At 45.8% G+C, this 8,621-nt stretch overlaps 1 protein-coding gene across 1 annotated transcript in view; it reads left to right on the top strand.

The window, feature by feature from the left end:
* Positions 1 to 5,999: 5,999 nt before the first annotated feature.
* The window catches only part of Vwf (von Willebrand factor), a 116,156-nt gene continuing 113,534 nt past the window's right edge, over positions 6,000 to 8,621 (top strand). The window contains exon 1 of the mRNA XM_027428330.2: positions 6,000 to 6,357. The gene's annotated coding sequence lies outside the window, so the exon portion shown is untranslated. The remainder of the gene's footprint in view (positions 6,358 to 8,621) is intronic.

Genomic DNA, 8,621 nt, shown 5'->3' with positions numbered 1-8,621 from the left:
CCAGATTCAGGTTCTCTATTTTCTCTTCTGCTTCCGTTATCTCCTGCACAGCCTGCTACCTCTGGACATCAATGGCCTGGACATTGTGCCTCTTACAGGTTAACTCTGGACTGCTAAATTTTGAGAATGCTGTGGAACACGCCTGGCCAGTTCACACTCTTTCATCCCAGCTTCCGTTACCGCTGTCTCTGTGTTTACATCTCACAGCCAGACCATTGACAGAGACTGTTTTTTACCAGGTGTTGGGCCGTACAAATATCAATAGCGGCGATATCAGTAATTTTTGAGTCCCTGTTAAAGTTCCTCCATACTCTTTAAATTTCTTACAGAAAACCATGTGCACTTAAACAGTGGACCCAAGTCCCCATTCTAGACAAAGGTCACTTAGATTTTGCTTGGAGTCTCCTAAGATGACAATACCAACAGCTCACACTATTTGTATTTATGGTCTTATTTTAGCACCAAGGTGACAAACTCCCAGAAGGATATGGTGAGACCTATGGGAGTTCACTGAGGGCCATATATCCAGTCCTTAGTACTTTCAGATAAATAGTGAGATGAGGGAGTCAGGTTTTCAGAGGTTTTTATTGCTCTTTTGTTGAGTCTTTTGGGAGAAGTTTTCCATGGAAATTACAGAGGTAATAGTAACACATTAATTAATTTGGGGGTATACTTTTTTTTCCCTTTCAGGGAACTACCAGGATGGCAAGAGAGTGAGCCTGTCTGTGTATCTTGGGGAGTTTTTTGACATCCATTTGTTTGCCAATGGCACCGTAATGCAGGGGTACCAAAGGTAAGTCAGAAACTCAGGGTGTCCAGTCGGAAAGGACCCCAGACCCTTCTCAAGTGACAGGGATTGTACGTGCCCAAAGGAAGCAAGCAGCAGGGCTGGCTGAGGGCCAGGTCTCTGCAGTGCTGGTCTAGGGCCTGGATCACTGTGTATCATGTCTGAAGCCAGTAAACTGGGGTTGGGTAGGAAGGTTGGCCAGATCCAGAAGCCTAATGGGCTTGCTCTTTGCCCTCCAGCATCGACATGCCCTATGCCTCCAAAGGACTCCACCTAGAAACTGAGGCTGGATACTACAAGCTTTCCAGTGAGGCCTACGGTTTTGTGGCCAGAATTGATGGTGATGGCAACTTCCAAGTCCTGATGTCAGACAGACACTTCAACAAGACCTGTGGGCTGTGTGGTGATTTTAACATCTTTGCTGAAGATGACTTTAGGACTCAGGAAGGTAAGCTACTGTTTGAAGTATCTAGAACTTTCAACATGGTAATGTGATGTCTGTTGACTTCTGTTCATAATCCATGGATTCTGTGCTTCATAATTTTGGATTTTGAGCTCATCCTTAGAAGGATTTTATGTTAAAATTTCAATCTGCAATGAATTACGGCTCTCCTCTCTTTCCCTCTCTCTCCTTTCTCTCCATTTTTAATTTTTTGAGACAGGGTTTCTCAGTGTGGCCCTGGCTGTCCTGGAACTCCTTCTGTAGACCAAATCTCAAACCCAGAGATTTGACTCCTTCTGCTTCCTGAGTGCTGGGATCAAAGGCGTGTCCCACCACTGCCCAGGGAATGATTGATTCCTGTAGAAGCACGAGTCTGAATTTCAAGCCTAAGAGATGCTTTTCCCTGACTTCATGTCTCCAGGGGAGACCTTTCTTCCCTCCCATCCTGGGACCAGGGTCAAGAAAACAAACTTCTGTTTTTCTATTTTTCAGAGTAGATTGCTTTTCTTGACAGCTTTCTCACAGAGGGCATCCTTGGAGGGTTACACCTTCACGACAGGGTCTAGTCCACCTCCCATATCACACAAGTTCAAAACTCTGCTTTGGGAAGATGGCTGCCCTCAGTCTAGCACTCGGACTTGTCTGTTCTGGTTCCCAGTTTGTCCTGGCTGTTCTTCCTTTTTCCTTCCCTCATTTGTCTTTCTCCATCTTGGGATTTCATCTGCTTTTTATGAAGTTATTCGTGGCGTCAATAGAATGTTTGTCCATTGTAGTAGGGTAGCTTAGACTCTTCTAATCTACTTCATTGGAAAAGGAGGTCCCAGTCCTCAGATAGCTTTCTTTCTTATTGTAGGACACACACACACACCCTATATATGCTTATATAAATAAATATACATATATTTATATATAAAATTTATGCTATTGGAAAGAAAGTGATATTTTGTCACCTATATTAAGATATTTTTGCAACTATCCCCAGAAAGAGATTTATTTAGTTCACTTCTCAGTTCAGACCCAATACTTTTTGTCCCCAAACAAAGTTAGCCTTGTTACTGATTTCCAAGAGTCCTATCAGCTTGCTTTGTTTCTTGATCTCTGAGATCCTTTCCCTTTAAATAATAATATTTGTAATTCCATGTATTGGATACCCTTCTGCTTTACTTTATATTTATCTATAAGGTTCCACACTACACAAAATCAGGGCTGAAAAAGACTTTAAAAAAACTTTTTAAAATTAATTTATTTTTTACATTCCAATCCCAGTTTCCCTTCCCTCCTCTCCTCCTGCTCCCCCCTCTTTCCCTACCACCCCATCTCTCATCTGCTCCTCGGAGAGTCTACTAAGTCTGTCCCATCATCTTGAGGCAGGACCAAGGCATCTCCCTGCCCCCACACCTCTTTGAACAAGGGATCTCTCCATATAGAATGGGCTCCACTAAGTCAGTTTGTGCATTAGAGTTAGATCTTGGATCCACTGCCAAGGGCCTCATATATTGTCCGAGTCACACCATTGTCACCTATATTAAGAGAGTCTGGTTCAGTCTTATGCAGGTTCCCCATTTGTCAGACCTGAGTCAGTGATCTCTCACTAGCTTGGGTCAGCGGATTCTGTGGGTTTCCCCATCATGGTCTTGACTCCTTTGTTCAGATTGTCACTTCTCCCTCACTTCCATTGTACTCCAGGAACTCGGCCCAATGGTTAGTTGTGGATTTCTGCATCTGCTTCCATCTGTTTCTGAAAGAGGATTCTAGCTTCTCTGGGTTGTGAATTGTAGGCTTTATGTCTGGTATTTATTCACTAGTGAGTACATACTATATTTGTCTTTCTGGGTCTGGGTTGCCTCACTCAGGATAGTTTTTTCTAGTTCTGTCCATTTGCCTGCAAAGTTTAGGATGCCATTGATTGTTACTGTTGTTAACCCATAGTCTTTATTTATGCGCTGCCATGTGTGGTACCTTTATTAACACGGCACATTCATCTCTTGCTCCCTCTGCATCTGGCAGAGACTCCTCTTACTCCACTCTTCTTCCCAGAATTCTCTCTGTGTCAGGCTGTCTCACCCAATCTCTTCCTGCCCAGCTATGGGTCAACCAGCTATTCTATTAACCGATGAGAATAATTCACATTCACAGTGTACGGAAGGATTATTCCACAGAACTCCCCCAAACAGCACCAACAGTTCAAGGCCAAGCCTTGAACACATGAGCTGGGGGTGGGTGGGCACTTTTTACTGGAACCATGACAACAAAGGAAGAGGAGAATGGTCCATACAGAGGAGGAAGGGCATTCCAGGACACGGAGAAGTGATGCTGGATGGTGTCATCTGCTTCGTCTTTCTTCTAAAGTATCTTAATGATTCGCACCATTTCTACCCCCTCCTCCCTCCAGCTCCCTTTGTGTGTCCCCCACTCCCTTCTTCCTATGACTTCTTTATTGTTACACACACACACAGGTGCATTCCTCCTCTAGGTCCATTTAGTGTTGTTCTCATGTGTATCTGTTTAGGTCTGATTAGCCTATGGGGGGGGGGGCTCGTTCCTAGATTGACTATCCTTCTCTCATCCATCATTAATTGCCTCTAGCTCTTCTTCTAGGGGTGGGGCCTTGTCAGATTTCCCCCATCTATGTTGGAATGTCACTGGTGTTATCACTGTGCTGGTCTTGTTCAGGCAACCAGCTTCTCTGTCATGTATAGAAGACACCATCTCATAACAGACTTCCTGAGGCTCTGGCCCTTAATAATCTTTCTGCTCCTCTTTTGGGAGGTTCTCTGAGCCTTAGGTGTAGGGGTTGTGTTGTAGAGGTATCAGTTGGGATTGAGCACGCCATGGTCAGCTGTCCTCTACATTTAGACCTGTTGTGGATTTCTAGTGATCTCTATCTGCTGCACACAGAAGCTTCTCTGATGACATCCTCATCTTCTTTCATGTCATCTTCGTTGTATCTGTCCCTCTGACCGTGGATCGTCAACTCACTAAGCACTTGCTGGTCTTCACTGCCCATGCACTGTGGTGCCATGCTGAGTACTGTATGGAGTGCCTATGGTCCAAATGCCTGTGGTCCAATCTAGCAGAGGTTGATTCGACTGGCTGATAGCTTTCATGCAGAAGTCCTGGAACAGGCTTAACTGAAGCACCATTTTGTGGAAACTTTTCTCTGTAGGGGCCTTGACCTCAGACCCCTATGACTTTGCCAACTCCTGGGCCCTGAGCGGTGAAGAGCAGCGGTGTAAAAGGGCATCTCCTCCCAGCAGTCACTGCAACAGCTCCTCTGGGGACATGCATAAGGTGGGTACAGTCTGGTCTGGATGTGCTCTGGATGGTGTGTATTCCTGGAATTAAGTAAGGGACTTAGGCTCATGGTCTCTTTCTCTCTTCAGGGGTTGTGTGGGAAATGGGTTTCTCTTGCTTTTCAGTATGGGGTGTTCATGGGTCTTTTTTAATTGAAAACTTATTTTGGCTAGAATTTTGTCTAATTCTAATGTTTTCCATGGCTTTGTACTTTCTTTAAAAATGATTGGGTATGGTCAGTGTTAGGAATAAAGCACAAGGTGAACCTTGGCAGATTCCATGGCAGGTGAGGGTGACCAAGGTGGGAGACAAACCTGCCAGGCAGACAGAGCTCAGTGAGAAGTTTTATTAGAAAGGGAAAGGGGGGAAGGAAAGAGAAAAGAGGTAAAGAGACACAGGGAGAACAGAAGAGAAGAGGGAGACAGGCAAAGTCCTGTCTGCCCCACGGGAACAGCAGGAAAGAGAGCAGGGAAGAGAGCTTAAGTGGGCAGGGGTCTGTCTTTTAAAGGGGTCCTTTGCACTTGCCTACAGACTAGAAACCATGGAACCCTGAGCTGACCAGGGTACTGCCTGAGTGCATTCTGCCTGGTGACAGAGGCGGGCCAGCATAATGCCTGACTCCTTACAGTCAGTATCTCCACTCCTCTGTGTAGTAATACCAAAATACATGATACCAGACAATGGAAGTTATTAAAGTCCTGGAAGCTGAGAATTCCAGGATGAAAGTGCTGGTGTCTGTCATCTGGTGTGGATGCTCCTGCTGTGTCAATCTTATATTGCCTAAAAGAAAAAAAAAGTTACTCACATCACTCTGTGAAAGAGTTGCTCCCATTACTCCAGCTACAAAAGAATTGCCCACATCATTCTACCTGAAAAAGGATTGCTCGCATCCCTCTACCTGCAGGCTCTTGTACTCTTCCTTCTTCAGGAGTTAAACCCCATGAGATTCTTTACTCTATCTTTTAATTCTTAGATTCTTTATTGTGCTTGTGTTGTGTCAAAGTACAGTAGTTAATAGGTCTCAGAAACAGTGTGTGGGGGACATATGCTTTAGGCGGTAGCTAGGGATTGTAATGATCTCCCCAAGAATAACCCAGAATTCTTCACTGGTAGAAGTGAGATTCACCCAAATCTGCCCATAAGTAAACGAACACACCTCTCCAATGTTAGAAACACCACCACCAATAGACACTCACACACTAGCTTAGCACGGGAAAGCTTCGTTAGCGGTTGGTTACTCATCTAATGAATCTGTTATTTTCACAAAACTTCTTGAACTGCTGAACCAGGAGCATGTCAGCCTCAGGAGAATATCCTGGGCGGATACTAAATGTAGTAGCCTAAACTCTTAAGCAGACAACATCCAAATTGTAAACAAACACATTCCAAAAGCCTTTTTCTCCCTGCATTTCCAGTGACTCAGTGGTGCTAGGCCCTCTGGGTAGTCACCTGGCACACGGCCAGGGCTGCTGACAAGGCATTGAGCTCCAGCTCCAAGAGGAGTGTACTTTGTGCAGAAGTCCTCTTTCCCCTGGCGTGACACGTCTGATGTTTGTCCTTGACGGGCTGAACCCTTGAGATCCTCTCACTTGTGGTTGAGTGTGCTGGTCAGTTTTTCTCAACGTCACAAACTAGAGTCACCTAGAGAAGGGAACCTCGGCTGAGGAATCGCTCCATGATATTGGCCTGTGATCTTGTTTATGGGGCATTTCCTTGGTTAATAGTTGATATGGGAGGGCCCAGCCCCCCATGAATAGTGGTGCCATCCCCTAGGCAGATGGATGGTCCTGGTTTGTAGAAGAAAGCAAGATGAGTGCATCGAAAAAGTGAGCCGGTAAGCGGTGCTCCCCCAGGATCTCCTGCCGCCAGGTTTCTGCCCTGACTTTTCTCGATGCTGGACTATAACCTGTAAGCTAAAATAAACCCTTTCCTCCCCGTGTGGCTTTCAGTTATCACAGAAACAAAGAAGAAAACAATTGGGCATTGTGCTAATAGATGGGTATGAGTCAGCCACTTACTCTTTGAAATTCTCACCTTTCGTTCTCCAACCCTCAATACCCACACATGTGAAACAGGGTTAGGAATAGGACCTGCCAGGACTCTTGGGAGGACGAAGAGAAAGGTCACTTGCATGAGTGTTCACCCCAGTAGTGCTCAACTGTATGAGTGATGATGTTGTTGACGACAATGATGTGACATCTGGCATTCTCCTATTGTCTTGTGTCTCCCCCAGGAGTGACATGATTTCTGAGTCGGGGTGCGGAGCACAGCCTCAGCAAATACAGCACCTTAGACTTAAGACTCCCAACTATTTTTGTTTTCTTCCCCTCCTCCCAGTTATAACTGGTTTCTTTTTGGGTGGTTGAGCACAATCCCACAGAGGTTAGAAAGAATCTGAGATGCCCAGCACATTGAGACATCCAAATAGGCAAGTGACAGAGGCCAGACTTTTCTCTAGTGATTCTCCACCACCCAGACACATTTCAAAAGAAATCCATTCAAGGTACTGTGCAAGAGAGATTTTTCTAATTTTTCCCTTTGTATTTCTCAACTTAGAGTTCCGTTGTCGGCTGGTGGCTCTCCCTCTCCCTTCCTTCAAGGCAGGGCTGAGAGCAACAGGTCCCACAGAGCATATTTTGTTTGTTTGACTTTGCAAACACGGTCGGCACACAGCAAGGGTTTGGCAGATGGTCCCCAGCTCTCAGAGTACCAAGGAACAATCCCATTTATGTGGCATTAGTGGAAGGTGCAGACTGACTTTCCCTGGAGAGAACCCGATACTGAGGTTGAGTTGAGGAGGGAAAGACTGGGTGCTTTGTTCCGGGAAGACAAAGGTGAGCTTAGAAGCAGCTTTGCTTGTCTCTATGGACATTGGTTTAAGGCTCCCAGGTGCGTTAGCGTCCTTGCTAACCAGTGTACTGGGAACAGGTTAAGAAATTGAGTACTTGGTTCTTCGTTCAGGACTGAGGCTCCAAATACATCTGACCTCCCTGAGGCATGACCAGCGTTCTTGTTTCAGATTGTTTACCCAGACAACTGTACTCTGCCCTTAGCCAATCAGAATGTGTTTGCCCACAGCCAGGGCTCCCTCATTGGCTGGGATGTGCATCTCCTGGGAGGTCATTAATGTGGTCTTTTTGAACTGTTCTGCCTTTTTACTCCCCCTGGGCCCCAGGCTCAGAAATTGGGTCTGGCAGCTTGGCATCTGTCACCAGCGGTTGCCCTTTGGTTCAAGGGCCAGTTGGAATCGTAGAGTCTTCTGGGAGAGGCTGCACTGGCCTACAACTACTTTGGGTAGCTGTCGGGATCTCTGTCTCTCCTGCTTTTGGTCTTTTCAAAGCTGAATTTAAGAGTCAGCTCTTACAGAGAGCCTGGTCATATTACTTATACCTTGGGGAAGAACATTGTACCAACAGATCCAGTGCCTCTCTCTGCTGGGACTGATAATGGCTTGTTGGATTGTATGCAAATTTGAAATTTTCTTTTTCTCTTCTTTTGTCCAGCTGAGTCTGGAGCCCAAGCCATAAATGCTCAGATAAGTGACACTCATTTGCTCATAGCTATTGCACAATGTATATTTTAGAAATCCTTAGTTAGCCTTTCTCCTTCTGTAAAGTTCAGTCTGGGGGCCATGGGGAAGGGCTGAACACCATAAGGGGAAAATGGTCTTGGCACTGTGTCTTGTCTGTGGTTTGAGTCCAAAGCCCCATAGGACCGCTGTTAGCCCACAGAATGGTCGTGCTAGCTGTGAAAAACACAACCATTTCCCAAGATAATCTCCTGTCACCTGATAGAGAACCTGCCATAGTGAACATGACTACCGTACACCATATAATACACAGATACATGGGTGATGACAATGCCTACCATGTAAATGTTAACCAGTTGGGGTGTTGCCAGCCTGCAGTACGGCACTTGGTGGCTTTGGTCTGGCCTGGGGGATCCAGTCACTGTAGCCATCATCACTACCCTCAGGTCACATTCCCAGTGTGACAAGACTAGCTCCTGCCTTTGCTGCTGCTGTCAAGAGGACACTTCAGTGCTTGCTATCAAGAGATTTCCATGTAATTCCTAAGAGCTGGTCTTCAAGATGACCCA

Source organism: Cricetulus griseus, chromosome 8, assembly GCF_003668045.3.
Source record: "Cricetulus griseus strain 17A/GY chromosome 8, alternate assembly CriGri-PICRH-1.0, whole genome shotgun sequence".
Lineage (NCBI taxonomy): Eukaryota > Metazoa > Chordata > Mammalia > Rodentia > Cricetidae > Cricetulus > Cricetulus griseus.
This window is presented reverse-complemented; position numbering and strand designations above follow the sequence as displayed.